General features: G+C 35.9%; 1 pseudogene; it reads right to left on the bottom strand.

The window, feature by feature from the left end:
* Positions 1–3,630: 3,630 nt before the first annotated feature.
* On the bottom strand, positions 3,631–18,205 carry LOC137938372 (general transcription and DNA repair factor IIH helicase/translocase subunit XPB1-like; annotated as a pseudogene).
* Between the last annotated feature and the right edge of the window lie 3,156 nt (positions 18,206–21,361).

Genomic DNA, 21,361 nt, shown 5'->3' with positions numbered 1-21,361 from the left:
ATTACTCCCCTTCTCCTTCCTCTCGCTCAGGCAGCAACTTGTTCTCACGGGTGCTTCAATTTCCCGAAATAGATGGCTTCGGGTAGCAAGAGTGAGTGGCCGGAGGTAGAGACAACGCCGGCGACGAAGGATAGAAGCCGACAGACGGAGTTGACGTCCGACGAAGAATGAAACAGAGCTGAAGTCCTCTAACCGGCTCTCTCGAGTCTCGGTCGGAGTCGGAATAGCTCCGGGAATGGTCAGAAATATGTAATAGACGCCGGAGGATGGTCGGAATGCGGAATTGGCACCGGAGAAGCCCTCTCGGATCACCTCCCAGCCTGGGGAGCGGAAACTAGCACTGTCGAACTCACCTCGACGGAGACTCTCTCGAGCTCTCCTCGGGTTTGTTCTCGGTTGCTGGACGGCGGTGGCGCGGCGAACGACGGTGGGAAACTCCTCTCGGGTCTTCCCCTGTTTCCGGTCCAAGGTCCTCTGTTTTGGTCGATGCCCCCTGTTTTCTCTTGACGCTCTCCTCTCGCCTTCGACACTCCTCTTTTCCTTTAATACCATCTTATTTGTTTTAAAACGATTTGCCCTAAAAATCACCTCCATTTCACTAAGGGCATTTTGGTAAATATCTCCTTCTCCACCAAAATTCTCCTGAAATTCCATAATTGAATCTATAAAAAGCATTTCAGGAAGAAATAAATCTTAAAAACAATGAAATATAATTCAGGAGAGAAAAATATGCAATATCGACAGTGATTAATGCCAAATTCAATAAATGCTCATTTCATTTGAAAACCGATAAATAACCACCTACAACACAATTGTAAAGGTTATTCTATTATAATTAACCTAGTTCTCATGTCAGAATATGGTATCTATCAGGTGGTGAATAAGTTTGTTAACTTTTGCTTTTAATTTTAAATGGTTTTGCTTAATTCCTATGTATGTATTTGTTTCTTCAATTAATCCAATGTGTAAAACTAAATATATAGTTTAAAACCAATTTCACAGTTTACATTTATGCATAGTGATCAAGGTACAAGCCGGAGTAATCACATAGAAAGTACACATATACAATATTTTTAGGTAGTTCATAATTCTTTCATAGATTGCTAGTCCCCCTCCCAAGATGTTTTGGCACCTTGAAACTCCGTTAAGTTGGGGTTGGCCTATGATATTTACAATAAATCGTCTTTAAGGCCAATTATAATACTAGCCATGCAAGGACTTACAACAATTCACTAAGCTCACTAGCCTAACCCGCAAAGGGTTTTTCCAATAGCTAACTAGGGTGGTCTAGCCTAGACTTTCACAAATTTGCAACAACTCACTAGGCACATCAACTTAAACCTACAAAAAGATTTTCAACACCGCCTACCTACAAGGTCTTATGCCTCACACAACAACAAACACAACTTTCCAACTTCTATTCTCAACCACGATAATTTTACTCAAATAATTTTGGAATTAGGACGATTTTACCTATTCAAAGTTTGACCCAATTGCAAATGATTACTTGCTTAGAATATAGTCCAATGTAAATTACATGTTAATAGATAGATTTTAAAAATCTAAACACAAGCAAATAAGTACACCAACTCTAAGTACTTACCCATGTAATTAGCAACTTAAAATATCCATTAATGACAGATTTAAAAATATAATCAAGTCAATATAATCTTCAATGACTTGATTAAAAAGTGTAGTCTCCATGTAAATTCGAGATTGGTTTTAATTGCAAACTGGGTAATGCACATACAACTACTTAATGTAATGATTGAAATATCTCAAAGTATATGCATGTCAAACACTTAGATTTGATCCACATTTTAATACTTATGAAAGGCCCTTTCAAATACCCCACTAAAACAACATACAAACATGTATTGATATTATTGATGCTCCAAAATTGATTTCAAATGGTTGTCAACCGCACAACTACTCACAATGTTATGATTGATTCAAATATGAACTTAAAATTACTTGGCACACATTTAAAAAGCTGAAATATAAGCATTCGATAAGGATTTAAATGATCAAGTAAAAAAATACATAGGTCAATGAAAACAATTATCGAGTTTGGCTTTCTTACAAGCTTTAGAGGAGCTAAAAAACTCCTTGAATCATGCGGGAGGGCTTAGGAGGTTTGGTTTTCACTGTGATGAGAGAGAAAGTTTGTTCGGGGTGTGTATGGGTTAAATAGCACAAGTTCCAACATTTAAAAAATTAGTTATTATGGCTAGAAAATGACTTTTTTTGTATTTTAGAAATAATGGGTTAACAAAGGTTATTTTTTTTAAATATATTAAATTCATTTTTTGATGTTGAACAGAATAATAGGTCACTAGTAAAATTTTGAAACTTAAAGCTCCTAAAACTGAGCTTGAAATATTGTAGAATATATTTTTTGTGCAACACAACAACAATTTTAGAATGTGGCCAACTTCTTTCATTGTGTTTGACCTCTTATGATGTTTTCACTTCCTCCTATTGAAGAGTTTGACTCCTTTGTACCTAAAACTTGATCTTTGCAGTGGTCAACTTTTTTGATCATTTTTACTCTTTTACCCTCTTTTGGGTTGGTCATCCTGAAGTTTGGGCAAACATTCCTCAGTAGAGTCTCTTCTCTCTCTTATTTGGACAAATGGTGTTGCAGGCTGTTTAACGATGAACTGCTTGCTAACCCTTTTTGTATGAGCCATTTGGAAAGACCATGGCCGGTCAAAAGGATATGTTACCAGAAATCTCTTTTGAGGCCTTTTGAGGTAAGAGGCATACTTTATGTATATCATTAGTAACTTGAGTATTTGTTATAATAAAAAAATATCTCAATGAAGATCTTGAGATCTACAATCTCCCCCTGTTTATAATGATAAACAATCGTAAGTGATTTCTATGGAGTTTTTATCTGAATTCAATTTTCCTTGGGAACTTTCTTTCTAGGTTGCCCAATGGATCATTCGTTCTCCCTAAACACACCATGCCTTATCTCTAAAACCGATTTTAGAGATAAGTATCACATTTCAAATATGCATCTAATATAAGAATGTTAAAATAAAAAGTAATATTTGACTCATTTCAAATGTGTTTTGAAGCTTTTAAATCAAAATCATAATAAATTGACTTAAGAAATAAAGGAGAATTTCTAGTCTTGAGAAATAAATATATTGCAAGAATATGATAACAAAATAATATACCTACTAAAATAACTTTACTAATGGAATTTAGAAGAAGAAAAAAATATTTTCTCGTAAAATTCCGTTATGTTACTTGATTATCACATTCCAAAAAAGGAGACCTTCCCCTCCAATTGGCTTTATTGGCGCAAACAAGCATTAGGGGAGGTTTCCCTACCCCAACCCTCAAATAAGGAAGGGGAAGGCCAACCCCATCTATCGACAATGTTCTCGTCAACACGCAAAGAGAGGAGGGGCCTACCTCCTTCTCTATTTCATGTAAGTCCTACATGTGGTCTTGATTGTTTAACTATCAATTATTTATGCACAAAGTTGATTTTTTACAACATGACATTTTAAGAGGGTTGTATTGTATATTTAGATAAATAAATTTCATCTTCATATGATTAGTCAATAAAAAAAACTGAATCAAGCTAGGGGAGGCTGATTTCTCTATTGACACCTAAACGAGATTAAAGATGGAAGACTCCAAAATGGTGGAATAAACTCCATCCAGCCCCAAAAGCGGCGGAACCCTAAGAGTCTTAAAAGTAATTACAAATGATTTGCTCATGATATGGCCTGGCTCGTGAGCTAAACAGACTTCCAATCCCCTTCTTCCCTTTCATTACAAGACAAAATCCAACACCCATGTCAGGACAATTGCAAGGCCGACCAACTCACTTGCCACCAAAACCAGAAACAAAACCAAACTCCTCCTCTGTAATCTTTTGCAGTCTCTTCAATCCTATATCTTCCACTCTTCTGCAGCCTCTCCGTCCTATATCTTCTCCTCTTCTCCTTGTTTTCTTCTTCTTCTTCTTCTTCTTCTTTGGCTGATAGGGTGAGAACAAGAGCGAGAGGAGAGTTTGATGGATTATCTGTTACCCGCCCCTGCTCTGAGAGTTAAAATCTTCTGCAACTGAAAAGTTGAGACGACTCTGGGCTTTACTTCGCATAATTTGACTGGAGAGTGAGTTTTTGGGATGTGGGTTTTATTTTTGGTTTTCATCGGAAGAACTAAAAATCCCTAAAAGCTGAACTGTCGATTTTCTTGATCTAGTTGTAGAATTCACCCGAAATATGCAGAGCTAGCTTCTATGATGGCTCTTTTCCCTAGGCTTTCAGTGGTGGGGGACTTATCTCTTTCTTCTTCTGCCCCACCTCTACCGTCTGCTCCCTTCTGAAATTCCTTTCTTTCTTTCTCTCTCTCTCTCTCTCTCTCTCTCTCTCTCTCTCTCTCTCTCTCTCTCTCTCTCTCTCTCTCTCTCTCTCTCTCTCATAGCATACTCAGTAAGTGCAAAAAGATTATCAGCAAACACAATGATCTTATCACCGCGCTGTTGTTCATGAAACCGGATAAGAAACTCACATGCCCTAAATTTATTTGGGTTCATTATATATAAAGCCTGAAAGAATAAAGACCGTTGCAAAGAAATAAATAAGACCACAATTTTATTCAAAAAATAAAATATAAGAACAGTTAAGCAGGAAAGAAGAGTAACTAATAGAAATATTCTTTGGGTGAAGCAGACTGTTAACATCCTAAAAATAAGAGCATGATGACATAAACACAGTATCAATGTATTTTTTAATAACAATCCAATTAGTTTATGACGGTGCATTTCCATGATTTCAGTGTGAAATTCCCCAGTACAACAAATAAAACTGCAAAGATTGTACTTGTTCAATACCAAAATCATGGCATACTCATCTGAAGGGTGAACTTCTACATATGCTGACTCCTACCAAAAGAGAGATCTAAGTTGGTTGAAGTCAAAATCAAGTTACTTCAACACTATGGGCAATTCATTAACGAAGTCAGCTTCATGCAGATTAAATTAATAAACCCATCCACTTGAAAAAATAAAGTACATTTCGCTAGTCATTTTAAAATGTAAATTCACTTAAATTAGTCTAGGAACAGGACTATTAACATCTCAAAATTGTTGGAAAATTGTAATGTCACTAAAAATTGCATTGTCAATTGATATACACTTAAAGATGTAAAATTACTATATGCTAAAAGGCACAAGCTCTCACAATCCATAACAGCTGTCAATAAGAAATATAGGACATAACATATTTCATAGTTAAGGCAATCAAAATCACAAACTGTTTTTTTACATAACCAAATTTATGAATAATCTAGAAAGGTGACAATACAAACGAGTGCAGAGAGCATATGTAACTAACCTATTTTTTTTAGAATTTTCTTTCTTCAAATATTTTAAAAAAAACTCTTTTGTCATTGGACACCATACTTCAGCACACTGGACATTTGCAATGAACCCTCCTTTTACAAGATCCAACCAGTTTGATTCATATAATTTAGGGCCAATAAGGAAGTTCAAATCTGTGATACGTTCATCCTCTCTCACGAGGGTTGCTGTGGTATGAAGGTCGAAAGTCAGTTCCTAGCAAATATGAAGAGTGAAGACAACATTCTTTAAGAAGGGCAGATCCAAAATCCATCAAACACCAATACTGACCAGTTAGCCCAAGTTTACAATGAGATTTAGTGATACTAATGACCTTCTGAAACATATGTGCAGGGACAACATGCACCTAAAAACACCGTTTGAAACCCAAATAAAAGGAAACAGTGAGAAAAATTCAATTAGAAAGCACAGGAAGCAGGTAGATAATCTCCGAAGTAAAAAATGTGTAAATCAACAGTGTGAAAGAGTTTAAATTTAGTGAAATCTTGTTATGGTCCCGGATCTGACACAAGGATTCTTTGGGACGATCTGCAATCTGCCACGGGTTACGGGTCTTCCAGGCATTACCATAGGGGTAGTAGGAAGACATGGGGAAGACGAAAACGAAGATCAAGCCAAAGGGAAGCTTGAAAACCCTAGAACTCGTTGAGGAGAACTCTAAGCCTCTTTACTCTAGATTTAACCTAATTCTTAATACTTTAATGCTTTCCTTTCTCATTACTCTTACCCCTTAAATATGGTTCACCCTGTTAGGGTTTAATAAAATATTACAGAAATATCCCTATGAATAAAATATTCTAAAAATATCCCTATTAATAAATAATTCCAAAAATACCCCTGTGACCTAAAACTGAAATAAAATAGAGTAAATTAAAGAAAACAACTAAAACAATAATGTTATTGCGTGCATAACATTACACCCCCTAGAAGAACGAGCTTGTCCTCAAGCTCGGAAGAAGGGTCTGTATGCCGACGTCTCCACCTGTGCCCAAGTAGCATCCGCGATCGCTATGGTTGCCCTCTGGATGCCAAAAAACTGGAGCATCCACCCAGAGAAAGGTTTTTTTTTTTTTTTTGATAGGAAAGCATGCCGAATGTCGCTACATCTCGCCCAACAGCAACGCTGCCCTCCCTCAGTCCTAGACTGGTGTGAAAGAGCCCCTCACGGCGGCCCCCGCCCCCATTGGCAAAGTTGCACTTCCTACCCATTGCCAGCATTGCAGCAACAACATCATGACCAGCCCCCTCTGCAGCACTGACCCCCTCCAGTTGCTGCACCAGGAACAGTAACAGACCCCGTAGCCTTAGTTGCTGGCTTACTAATCTTAGATGCAGGACTTCATCATCACCAGAATCACTCTTAGATTCAGAGCTGCTAGCTGGTTTTGTGTTCTTCAAGTTTCCAGCAGATCCATTTTTGGAGACAACAGAGGATGGTTTCTTTGAAAGAACAGCAGCTTTATCAACAACCTCCTCTTCTTCGGATTCAGACGAACTATCCTCTAAGATGCTTGTCTCTTGCTTCATTTTAGGCACAACTTCAAAAACAGGTTTTCCTTTCTTGCTACCCTTCTGCACCTGAATTGCAGCCTCTACTTCTCGTTTATGCTTTTTGGCAGTAACCTGTTTCTCAAGTGCTGCCTCTGCTTCCCTCTTACTCTTCTTTGCAGATATTGCTGGAGAAACTTCCATGGGAGTTGCAGCAACATTTGCAAAAGAACCCTTCAGACGTTTCTCCTTCCTTGCCCGTGCAGGAATTCTTCCAAGCTCACCTCTTGACATGCCATTCCTAGCACTAACATTTGGGGCCTTGAAAACAAAATCGTATTTTCCATACGCAAGTCCATACTGAGAACCAACAATTTTTCCATTGAAGAATGCATGCAAGACATGTCCACTGGAGGTCACCCTCAGTGTCACTACGTTGTTGAAGAATGGATTGCTCTTATCACTCTGCACAGGATTCACTACCACAAATAGGCACTGGCATCGCCGGTGACTGTGATTTGGTCAATGAGACGAGAGGCTGTGAAAGAATCATGGCCAGCCCAGCCTTTAAGAACCTCAGCTAGACGTTCAGGTCTCCACACCCACCTCAATTGCTCAGGCTGATCCGTTGCCATGTGAGGCTGCTTGACCTTTACTGAAGTCGGAGTGCTAACCTTTGCTGTGTTGTATACTTCTGCGAAGCAATCGGGCAAAATGCTAACAGACCATGCAGGTACCAAGTATTGGTTTCCATGGAAAGTGATGGTGGCATCAGTTGTCATGTTCACATTGCCCAAGAAAGCCACAAAAGAACCTTCTTCAGTGGACACAGTGGCAGCAACTCCATTGCCCATGTCAGTGGTTACATTATCACCGTGAGTGAGAACTCTCTCCCTGGACGGAATGACTGCATGAAGTGGCTTCAAGTGCCCCCATATAGGCTGATTCAAGTGACCGTATTCATCAAGGGGTGCACCATAGTCATAGGATGTGGAGATATATGGACATCCTGCTGTTCGTCCAAAGTTTGTGCCACCATGGTACATGTAATGGTTTTGGAAGACTCCACCAGTTTGGAAGAACCTTGCCACAACGAGACCACATCTGCTGCCCTCCTGTGTGGGTCATGCTCTCCCCAATCCTTGAACCAGCCAGTCCACTTCTCAGTCCACATCTTCGGAGTGAAGTTGTCACAATACCATCCATTGCAAGTGTTGATCATTGGAACAACAGCATCTGCTTGCTGGCACATAATCCATGGGATGCCTATATCGAATGAGTTAGCCATGGATGCACACCACTGAAGATACTTCTTCCCAGTTTCTCCGTAGTATGTCTGAACGTTTCTGTATTTGTTCTCAATCTGAGCGAGAATGATGGGACCTCCTTGTGAAACGAACAGCTGTTCCTACTTCACCATGTCCACTATCAAAGTGGTGAAGTTTTGCATTTCGTTCTTGAACATCACATTGTCTGTTCTAAGCACCATACCAGGCATTTGCTGCAGCCAAGAACTAAGCCCAACATTGTCAAGGAGATCCAGAACAAACTCACTACTGCTGGTCCCATCAATAGAAAAACAATTCATCCACAAAATTATCTCAACCCTGCTCTGGATACCCAACAAAAGTTTATCACCAACAGGCACTGGTTGAATAATTTTGACTAACAGTGGACGAGCATCATACAATGCATCCAAAAAAATTAACACAATAGTTTTAAAGGGACTGTTACTGCTGGAACAATGACCAAAAACAGCCACTTTGATGTAGTGTATATCCACAACTAAATAATTCGTCCCAGCAAAATGGATATAATTCCTCCACAAACAAAATGTCAGCATCCCGTTGTCAAATTGACTACCCAAAAGAATTCTATCTCCCTTCAGCAAAGAATATGAAACAGGTCTTGCATCCCTACTTGTAACAGAAATTGAAAGAGGCGCAAGGCTGCTAGTCTCAACCGTATAGAAAGAAAACAACCTCCAACAAAAATTTTGTGGCCGAACAGCATACACGGGATCCGGAATTTGAAACCCCACAACGTCAATTGGACAACTCACATTCGCACAAGTACTGTGCTCATCCACAAAAAAAACAAAGCCCCTCAAAAAAAAATTCGGAGACACTTACCCCCCTCAATTTGGAACTTGGGTATGCTCTGGTCTGCCGAGAAGTGGATTGCGAGTGGGAGGTTGTGGGTGGAAGTCACATCCCACCGGACATGTTTCCGACGGCGCCTCTTCCTCCATTTCCGGTGATGAGTAGCAGCCCTTGGTGGCTTCGCTGCTTGTATATTTTCTGAGATAGTGGAGGGTCGAACGAACTGATTCGCCGAGATAGAGGCAGAGCGGGATTTTTCCACCTGCTGTTTTGGAAGACATTCTGCTGGCCGGGAGGAGTGATTTTTTGAGGTTGAACCCAAATCAATCCTTACCGACAGGGTTTTGGCAGCAATCCCCTCCGGCACCGATTTCCCCAAATCTTCCGCAGGGATTTTGACTGGTAAACATAAAAAAAAATTTAATTTATCTGACGAGACAACTTCTGCCACTTTCCCTTGTATGCGTACACCTTGCTCAGATATTTCAGGTCGTATGACCTTTTCTGCAGGAGCACGTGGCTCCCCTGCCGAATGTTCAATGGAATATTTATACCATGCTCAAATTTCCCCCAGTTCTTTGCATGCCTTTTCCATTGAATCACGTACATCGTCCAGAATAATAATTTCTTTTTGGGATAGAGAATAACCCATTGTGTTCCCGCTCTGATACCAGTTGTTATGGTCCCGGATCTGACACAAGGATTCTTTGGGAGGATCTGCAATCTGCCACGGGTTACGGGTCTTCCAGGCATTACCGTAGGGGTAGTAGGAAGACATGGGGAAGACGAAAACGAAGATCAAGCCAAAGGGAAGCTTGAAAACCCTAGAACTCGTTGAGGAGAACTCTAAGCCTCTTTACTCTAGATTTAACCTAATTCTTAATACTTTAATGCTTTCCTTTCTCATTACTCTTACCCCTTAAATAGGGTTCACCCTGTTAGGGTTTAATAAAATATTACAGAAATATCCCTATGAATAAAATATTCTAAAAATATCCCTATTAATAAATAATTCCAAAAATACCCCTTGTGACCTAAAACTGAAATAAAATAAAGTAAATTAAAGAAAACAACTAAAATAATAATGTTATTGCGTGCATAACAAATCTTTATTCAAGAGCACCAAGATCATATATCCATGTCTTAACCTCACAAGCCTAGTGTGCAATCCACGTCCAATAGTGACAACACACAATTCGCTAACCAAAATGATCAAGAAATGATGTTGCATAAATGCACTTTGTATATACAACAAACAACTTAGCTACGCTGAAGCAGTTGCTCCAAAAATCATCCACTTAAGAACCTGTACTCAGCAAGAGGGTCTAGGTCATAGTTCAAAATAGTTTTCCCTCATAGTCTAACAACTAAAATTATCTAATAGGTGAGAGTTTTGGATTGTAGCCCATACTCTATTTCATATTTTATGTCGCTTTTTGCCATTGACATCAATTTTTCCTTTCTTCCATTAAACACCTACTATAAGTCCAAAGCATACACACATAACTAAAATATAGCTTTACACAAGAAATGTACCTCATCCATGAGAAGCAAACCCCATTCTCGATTTCTTATCTCCTCAATTATCTTCTCAGACTCTTCAGACCTTTTCCTGCCAAAAGCAACCATGTTATAAGTTGTACAACCACACCAGCATTACCACGAAATCTCTCTTTACTATCAAAAGTGAAACGACATATCTGATCATCTCGAATAATAGACCACAACTTGAATTGGAAGGCCCACTGGTCGACAGAAACAACATTTGTTGCTAAACAGAGGCAACTCTTTCATATTCGACAGGTTGCAGAGATACCAACAAGAGACTTCCCGGCCCCACAAGGAAGAACTATAATTCCTGATCTTGCTCTTCCTACAATTTACTACAAGTTCACCCTCATGCTGAAAAATCTATAATCGAAATAGAAAAGACCAAGCTACACAGAGAAGTAAACAAAATAATCAAATCTCAACTTTAAGACACAAATGTTTAAAGAAAGGTGTGAACCTAGCATCCTATTTAAGAGATCATTTCTTAAATGAAAGCCTCTGGGTATACACATCCAAGGTGGTCTTCTTCAAAACCAACATTATTTCTAACAAGTGATTGACAATCGACAACTTGCACCCACCAATTGAGGGCTCATACCATGAAGAGGCTCACTCATGTTAGAGCAAATTGACAGCCTCATCATTGCCACATTATTCAATCCTCTACATAGGACAAACTCTTACATAACTCAGCAGCATGATGTCTTTGCAAGTGCAAGCATGTGGTAGCATTGACCAACCAACTCTAGGCCACCTCTTGGGTGGTACATCCAAAGCTGGCACCCTCAAAATAGCAAATAATCGAACACAGGTTCTCGACATTGCATCTACAAGGTCAAGTAATATAAGAAGAAAAGTTCAAATATAAATGTACAACAAATCAATATGCTTGGACAAGATGCAGAACACCAATCAGTAAAATGTAGTTCAACTAATTTGTGGCAGAAAACACAAAAAGCAAGGCACAACAAGAATTTTTTTTCAACGACAACAAGTAAAAAGAAAGAATTTATTAAGAAATACATGGAACAGCCAGACTATTTGATAGGAGAAAATGAAAAAAAATGTAGAAAAGGATTATCAAGAATGGATATGATAATATTATGCTTCATTAACATATTCTTAATATAGAATCTTATATGATATAGATCGCGATATAAGATATCACCAAGCACTATGTCAGTACAACAACTCCAAATGACTGGCGACCACAACGGAAGTTCTGAAATTTAAATTTTTTCATCCAATAGCATCACCACCAAAGTTCCTGATAAGTTACTTTAAATAGACCATGTCATACATTTGGTATTCCACACTACAAAAGAGAGCAGCCTACTTCCAACTACATGATTCTTTAAATTTTTGGAAATAGAAAAATCAGTTGAAATTGCACCTATCATGATGGAGATGTCCACTGGTAAGCATGATTATGTTTGGCCTATGTGACAATCAGTACCAAGATGAAGTAAGATTATACATGAAATTGGAAGAAATCATGGATAACCAATGTGTGTAATATCCAGTTCTAGTGCACTAGCCAATGTAGCCTCTCTGAGAATTCTACACAATGTCTTCAACAGTCTCAACTATTTTGCTGGAGAGTTATATTGACATGAAAAATATTGTCTTACAATAGGCCTCACCATTTCCAAACATTTTACTGAGACTCATGTCCTTGTATGGGCATGGTTCAATTCCATGTTTAAGTCAGGGTTCACCTGCAGTTAGCAACATCAAGTCAACAACATACCCATGATGTGTGACAAGGAACAAAACTGGCAGAACATCAAGCATTTGTGAGAAATAAAGCTTACTGTATCATTTTTGAAGTCATACTCCTCCAACATGGGATAATTTAATGCATTTGGTAAGCACCTTTGCTTGACACTTTCAACCTGTAAATGTTTAAGTTAGGTCAAAAAAATTATAACCACTAATCACTTAAATATACAACATCATTCATAGACCACCCTACCTGAGCAGGATCTATTTCAAAAGAATGGGTTTCTTTCTCTTCAGCTACTGCTGCCACATCAGCACCAGTGAACAACTTCTGATGACCACCACCATCCATTTCACTCAAAGCTTTGCTAACTGTAAATACATCACTTCCTTGTGAACCCTAAACAGTAGATCAAGAGTTTGCATCACCATCAGAATTGTGTCAAAGTTCTCATGATCTATCATAGAAATTTAACCATTTATCTGAAGGTTTAGCCATAGTGACAAATAATCTCTCCATGCTGCAGTGTGATAGTGGCTTTGGAGATGATAGTTTTGATTCACTATGCAGTCAAAAAATGATTAAATTATTTAACAACACAATTTTTTTTTCAAAAGAGATGTTCAAACTCCACTTCCCTTCTATGAAAAAGAACAAGAGCAGAAGTTATTTTCTTCCACTGTAACAAGCAAACAACTTCATGATTTAAATGGTAAATTCAACCATTTTGAATAATAGTAAAATATGTAAAGAATAGGCATATAGATGAATCCATAGAAACTCCTATGTAAATTTTATGTCACTCGCCAAAAAGATAAGAGAAAAGACTAAAAATAAAAAGGCACAACTCAGAATAACACCTCAGAAAAATATAGTGGACATGCATGAAGAAAATAACAGCAAACTAAATTACCTCATTGGAATAAATTCTCTCTTTAGATATAACCTCGTCCTTCAGCAAAGTCTTCAGCACCTGCAAGTATCATTTAAAGCATAAGTTCCAAATTCCCCTCATCACCATAAGAATAATAATAATGATAATAACAACATCAATAATAAAAATAAACCACTTGTGATAGAATACGAGACCAAATTCGCACCTCCGGGAAAGGGGACTCCACAAAGTACTGGTTCTTCTTAAGTACAAGTTTTACTTTCCCATAATTAGAAGTTGAAGCCTAAATGAAATCAATCATTTCTTTAGGGAGCTTACTCTTTGATAGCTTGTTCAAAACAATAATTATAGCTTCAGTCTCGAGCCCAACATAAACAACACCATACAAGGAATGAGGCGCCAAGTTATACTCATGCATAGACTCTGGTCTGCACAACATTTTTCCAACAAAATGAAAATGAGCAACCACACAGAGTTTTAAGTAGAAGAAAATAGAAGGACATCTTAAATACTGGCAAACGGGCTTAGCAATTGCAATGAGGAAATCATTGGCTTGCTTATACAACGGTGATAATGTCTCAAGAAAGATCCAGCCATCAGCGCAAGCCCATAAAGGGCGGTTTGCATGATCAGGCTTTAATTCATGTTTAGAAAATCCCCTCTTCGTCAGTTTGCTTTCATCTTCATAATCCATATTCCGTACCCATAAACACAATTCAAGCACCTAAAGTAAACTAAAAAAAAAAGCTGAAACAAAATGAAAAAACGAATAAAAGTAATACCTTCATGACGATCCTCATCAAAATCTTCGACATAATCAACATCATCATCAACAACAGCAATTCTATAATCCTCCTGCCAAGAAAAAACAATCAGGGGAAGAGCAGGAGAGCAACCAAATACAGAACGAGAGTTGGGGTTTTCAAAATTATAAAACCTTAGAGGAAGTCCTGAGCTTCTTACTAGGCTGACCTTTTTCCCCTGCAAATGAAGAGACATGAAGACATTTTAGCTCGCAGAGAATTGAACCATAGGATTGAATAATTAGGAGAAAGAAAGAAAGTAGTACCATGTGTTGTCTTTTTAGTCTTTTCTATCCAGTCTCTTTTCTAAATAGTCTTTTTTAGTCTTTTCTATCCAGTCTCTTTTCTAAATTAATAGTATATTTGCCATCAAGTGTTGTCAAATTATGGATGGCTTCTGAGTCAAAATCAAAGTTTTCGTGTTCATCTTGGGAATAACACTGAATAGTCTGAGTTCCAATTCTTGTGGATCCAGTTTTACTGGAAGCATCTGATTCGTTCTTTTCATAACCTTGTTCTTTTAAGTAGTCTTCAAAATATTCTTTCATCATCTTATTGATTTCCTCTGGGTTTGTATACTGCTTTTTTGTAGGCTCTATCTGCTGTTTGTCTTTCTTTTTCTCTTCTGACATTTTTGGCAAATGTCCAACCATCAATGGTCTTGATGAGTCTTTACCGGCTGCCGTTTGAGTCGGACTAGCTAGTGAAAACCCTTCACTAGTAGGGATCTGGTTACAAATAGTACCTATTGCCTTGGTTTTTAGTCTTCTGTTTTCTTCTTCCAATTATTTGATGTATCCATTTAGGAAGTCATTTTTCTCTTCTAGAAGTCTTCTTTTCTCGTTCAGTCTTTGTATGGTTCTGGCTAAGGTTTCACAAAGGTCACAGAAAATAATTCTTTTATTATCCATGGCAACGCCATAGGATACTTGATCTTCTCTCACATGTTTCAAGGAAGGGGCTATGTAATAATTTGTCCCTATTGTTAACTTGGCTGTAGATTATTAAAACCTTTGTTAATGGGTCTTTTAAAATTTTGGATGCTCTCAACAACTTCGGTCCAGGAATGGAAGACTCCAGGAGTATGACCTTTAAAAACTACATAAAAATTTAAACTTTTCTTTTTCTGAAAAAAATATTCTGAAAGCCCATTTATGCTGGCTAAGAAATACTTCTGATCTTTTGGAATTCTTTGATAAGAAAGCTGTAAATTGTCTAGTAAACATTGCTCTTCTTTTGTTACCGAAATGCTTGGTAAAGTTTTAAAAGTAATATTAGATTTAGGAAAAACTACTAATTTTTGGCTACCAAAATTAAGAAATTCTTGACCATAATTATTAAATCTTGATGAAGATGGTCTGGAGGATGGTCTGGAAAATCCATCTATTCAATTAACTATAATTTTTTAGTCAAAAAATCTCCTACTAAGAGTATCAGCGAGACTATTATTCTTACCCTTAATGTGTTCAAATTCAATCTTATACCCATTTCCTGTAATAATATCTACTAGATTTAGCCATCTTCTTCTGCTTATTTTATTTTCTTTACTTCTTTTGAAATATTTAACTATAGCTTCGTAATCTGTTCTTAAAGTGAATTCTTGTTTGTTAATAAGAAATAATCTAAATGATTCTAAAGAATAAATTATTGCTAGGATTTCTGAGTCTATTCTACTCATATTTCCTTTCTCTTTAAATTTCCAGCTAGCATAACTACAATTTTTTGTTTGCTCTTTCTCGCTATACTTATGGGGTTTAGCAATAAGAACACCACCCCATCCTAAATTACTTCCGTCAGTTTCTATTATAAGGTAATCAGAGTATAAAGGCATTTGTAATTTGGACAACTTTTGGATTTTTTCTTTAACCTTTTTGACCAAAATTTTATCTTCTTGATGAAAGAATTTCTGGCCTGTTGGAGAGGTTTTTCCATACAAAGGGCCAATGATTTTTCCTATGTCTTTAATAAAGGGTCTAGCATAATTGACATCTCCTAAAAATCTTTGAAGTTGTTTTGTATCTGATAGATCATCTGGCATTTCTAAAATTTTCTTGGAAATATGTTCTTGTAATTCTATCTGTCCTTGTCCTATATTTACTCCTAAGAATTTTATATATTCTTTAAATAATTCAATTTTTGTTTTGCTAATAATGATTCTTTCTTGCATAAAAGTGGCTAATACTAATTGTAAATGACCTATATGTTCTTCAATAGTTTTGCTAAAAACTAGAATGTCTTCTATGTAAACTAGAACAAAAGTGTCATATTTTTTAAATATATTATCCATCTTTCTTTGGAAAATTGCAGGTGCATTATTTAAACCAAAAGGCATTACTAACCATTCAAAATGTCCTTCTGGACATGTGAATGCCATCCATTCTATACTATCAGGGTGCATTTTTACCTGCCAAAACCCTGACTTGCAGTCAAACTTACCAAATATATTTTTATCTTGAATTTTATTAATTAGTTGAGACTTATCTTGTATGTTATAGCTATCTGTAACAGTGTTATCATTTAATCTTTTATAGTTAATTACCATTCTAGATTTTCTGCTTTTCTGTTCACTGTGTTTTCTTACTATACAGGCTGCGGATCTATGGGGGCTAATAGATTTTCTAATGGTTCCTAAATTTAGTAGTTCTGTGATATGAAGTTTAAAATCTTCCCTATCTAGGTTAGTAGCTTCTATATTGGCTGTTTTAAATATATAATTTGGATTTAATAATTCTAACCTACACTGTATATGATTATTATCCCAATGTTTTAGGGGATTCTCTCCAAAATATTCTAATTGGTCTAATTTGTCTATGATCTGTTGTAAGTGATGTTTATCTTTATGATGAACGTTAATTATTTCTAAATATAGTTTTTCTGTGTCTAAGAAAGTATAATCTAAATCTATCAATCTTTCTATCCAATCATCCATATCTTCATCTTCACCCATTACCTCTTCTGGATAATCTTGAGGACTTGGTAATTGTTGGATGTAGGTCTCGGGTTGAACTGACACTGGGACTAAGCCTGTATGAACTACGGCTTCAGGAAAAGTCTGAAATTGTTGAATAAGGACTTTGGTTAAAGCTTCATCTATTTCTTCATAACATAATATTTTATTTTATTTTTTAAAAAGGTGTGAATATATTACTAAGAGAGAAAAAATACAAACCATACTAAACAGGACCTTCCTCCACAACAAGCTGTTGGAAATAAACACCCGTTTTAGCCCGACTATCCGCCAAGTGATTTGCGGATCTAGGAATATAATTCCACTTGTTCATAACATAATAGTTTATTATCTAATTTAACTATATTGTTGTCTATTTGTTGTTCTAATGCGAGAATAGTAGGGTTATTGAATTGTTTACAACTACCTGGAATTTGACATTGACTACTAGTTTTTAATTTGGATTCTGATTCTTTTAATTCTCTAGTTTTTAATTAGGATTCTTATTCTGAATCTAGGGGACCACCACGCTCCGCGGAAGAGGTGGTTCGGACAGGAATTGTACTGGTGTCCATATGGAATTGAAGATAATCTCTGGAAATAGTAAGGGAGCCATTATTATGAAAGATAAAATTAAGGCCTAAAATAAAGTCGACTTTTAGTTTAAGGTCTCTAACCCATGTTAATGGTAAAGGATAAGATCCAAAAAAGGTGGAGCAATTTGTATAAAATTGGATCTTGCCTTCATCAAAGTAAGTGGTGTATGGGTTATATGTGTCATTGACTTGTTGACTAAAGACTTGTTTAGTAGTTTTCTTAAGAAATTGGAGAGGAACTAGTCTCCTATGGATAATACATTTAGTACATCCAGAGTCTACTAAGGCATCTAAAGTTAAAGATTTTTTATTGGGGAAAATAATCTTGGCTCTAACTAAGATACTAGAAACGGTTTTGTCTTGGTTACAAACATAAGAGGTTTCTGGTTCATCTAATCCTACAGTAATCCCATCATAAGAATCTTTTTCTAATGTATCTAGTCTGTGTTTTAGGATACTGATTTCTGCTTCAAAATTTTCTATTTTTCTAGCCAAGATATCTAGCTTAGTGTTATGTAATCTGTTGTGGATAGTATTGTCTATAGGTTCTATACCAAGTATTTTGAGACAAGGGATGCAGGCTTCTAAGAAGCACTGATTACATTTAGCTCTTTGTTTCTTACTGGGATACCAAGCACATTTAAAACAAGGATTGCTGTCTAGCCCAATATACCAAGACCATATATGTGTACATTCGGAAGTTGTGTCCATTAGGTCAAGGTTTTATTCGGTATCTACGACTAAGTCTTCATCTGATTCTGAAGAGTCTAGAGGAGCATTTGGTATACTAATTATGCTATAAATGGATTATGTATCTGACATATATTCATCTACTTCTATAAGATCTTGTTGGACATTTTCTAATAGAGTAGATCTTCTAGAGTTAATGTTTTGTCTTTTGGGACAGGTATTAGCTAAACGTTCTGTTTGCCCACAAATATAAAAAGAGAGTTTATTCTTATAAGTTATTTTTGGGTTAAATATTTTGACATGTCTATCTTTGTTTAGATAAGGTTTTCTAATTTTTGACCTACGGATAAAGTATCCTTTTTTGAAATATTTCTTATGTCTCCTAGGTTTATGTCCTGAGTCTTTTAAACCGTAAGTTTGAGTAGTGTATATCTGTTTGCAAAACCCAAAGTCATCTCCTTTGAGTTGTCTTTGTATTTGGATGTCTGTACATTTTTCTTGAAGAATGGTCATAATGAATTTAGTTCTTTGCCCTATAGAGTAAACTGTTGTTGGGTTTGCTGTTTCTAGATTTTGCCATTTATCATAAATTTCTTTTCCTAAGGCTCCTGGTAATTTCCTGAATAACTTTGTACCTAAATCTTTATTAAATGCATTCCTTGATATGCATGCATAATAAAAGTAATCTTGGAGGAATTTCTTAACATATTTGTAATTATGGAGACTAAGTTGTTCTAATTAAACTACTGCATCTTTTTGTAATGTAATGAATCCTAAGTTGGGATCATCTCCTGTTACTAACTGATAAACTTTATTAACAAAATTATATGGATTGGATCCAAGACTCATTAAATGACCAAATTCTTCTAGATTTCCTCTTTTGTAGCTTTCCCATAAGTCTTTTACACTTTCTCCTAAAAATGTTTCTAAGTATCTATACTTTTCTTCTAAATCTTGGGATTGAAAGTTTTGGATATAGTCTGAGACTACCTGGTTTTTCCAAAGATCTAATACTGTTGTCCATTCTTGAGGATCATGGGCTGAAAGATTAAGAATTTTTCCTTTGTCCATTTCTTGAAACTTTATAGGTCTTTCTGTCTCCTTTCCTTTTCCTTTAGGACGTATCCTATGATCGAAGTTTACTGGATCACTATAAGGAATCCTTGGCATATTTCTTGAGTAATATACTTCTCTAGGAGGAGTTCTTGGGTAAGTGGTATAGCTATTACGAGGAATAGAATTAGAGCTTTCTTCATCCATATATTCTTTGATACTTAAGAGTTTCTTCTGTTTCTATTTTTTCATCTTCTTTAGGTTCCAATGGCATTTTTCCTATTCTGATGTTGGCTTCTTGGTCATAATAGAGATATTCTTCTTCTTGGATTTTTCCATTTTTTATTAAGTCTTCTTCTAGATGAAGAAGTTTTCTTTCTGTCAGTTTTAATTCAAATTCTTTAGGGTATATTATTTCATCTGTTTCTAATTGTATATCAACTAAGTCATAATTTTCACTAGAAATTGACTTTGTATCTTCTGTACTCTTTTGTTCATAACTATTAAGTCTAATATTTATATTACCTTTTGTATCAGTGTACATAATACTTTTTTCAGGACTAATTATTTTTTCTTCTCTAAATTTCAGGTTCCATTCTAATCCTGCTAAGACATCTGGGGAATATTTGATGGACTTAATTAGTTTAATTCCCTTACCTATTAGATTTACTACATCGTCTATCTTGACTTTAAACCTAGTAGTACTAGAACAAGTGCATCTCCCTAAAAATCCAATGCATAATAAAAGATTGTTTCCTACAAAGGATTCATATCCTTTTGTCTGAATACCTATTTTAATATATTTCCTAAAATCTTGTAATCCTATAAGAAAATCAGGGGAGCAATAAAATATTCCTCCGTTCTGGTTCATGTCTACTTCGGTAATCCCTAACATAGTCTTTTTAGGATATGCCCATCTATCATCATAGATGCTAAGAAGAGTTTTAGTTCCTAAATGTTTTCTCCCTAATCCTTTATCTCCTATGATGATTAAACCTAAATGAATCAAAGTATATAATTTCTTAATTTCTTTGAAGGCTTGTTCTACTATTAAATTTATGTTTACTGAATCTTTTCCTACACAGCTAATTTGAATTTCTCTATAATGTCTAAATAATCCAGTGTTGAAATTTAAAGGTCCTGTTCTATATAGTTGTCTAGGATTAAGAAGGTTAACTTGATTGTTACTGAATAAAGTAATATCTTGATGTATATCTATTATTTCATCTAATTGTATGTCTCGTTGATCTACACTTCTTCTTCCTGTTATCCTATCTATTATATTAAGGTTTCTAGAGGAACTTCCTATTTCTGAGGTGATTCCTTCACCTCGCTGTGAAAGTGCCATGATTTTGTAGTTGCTGATATTCTAGGTTTTATTTTGACAACTTTTAATTTTTGGGTAATTAAATCTATTTTTTTATCTATGTTTTGCTGGGATCCTTTACTCGTTTTAAGATAATCTAGGTTTCCTGCTAATTTGTTTGTTCTTATTCTTAAGTTTCTTGTTTATTCTTGTATTTTGTTTAAATTGATTTCTATTTCTGTTAATTTACTTTGTAGTTTATTTCCTATACTTATAATAAGGTCTATGATGCTATTGAGCTGAGGGTTATTTCCGTGTAGAATATGTTCTTCACTATTAAAATGATACCTAAGAGTATTAGGTCCTATATATTTTGTATCAAATCTTGTAGGAAGTCTAAGGTCTAAATAATCTATTTTTCTGAAAGGTTCTCGGTCTTATAGGCTCTGATACCAAATTGAAGGGGGTACTCTATTTAAATTAATCAGGAGTATTTAAATCTGGAGTATTTGAAGGTCTTTGTCTTTGAAGTCTTTGTCTTCTGGGTGTAAAAACTTGTCTAGGGGTTTCTAAAAACCTTCTATAGGAATATAAAGATAAAGTAAAATAGATATAATTAAACATGAAAAGATTACAGATGACTATCACTAAAGCTATTAGAACAAATATCATGCATCTAAAATTCTGACTATAATATTAGCAATTAAAAATATATAAGATTCTAGAATATTTTCTAATTTTTCTGGCAGAAAGACAAAATATCCACATAACTCTATTACTATGATTCCTAAGAACAGGATGCTAGAATAAGTTCCTAT

The sequence above is a fragment of the Aristolochia californica genome, unplaced genomic scaffold (assembly GCF_029961685.1).
Source record: "Aristolochia californica isolate CCGP_79_NKW_82.1479 unplaced genomic scaffold, dmAriCali1.0.hap1 SCAF_8, whole genome shotgun sequence".
Taxonomy (NCBI): domain Eukaryota; kingdom Viridiplantae; phylum Streptophyta; class Magnoliopsida; order Piperales; family Aristolochiaceae; genus Aristolochia; species Aristolochia californica.
This window is presented reverse-complemented; position numbering and strand designations above follow the sequence as displayed.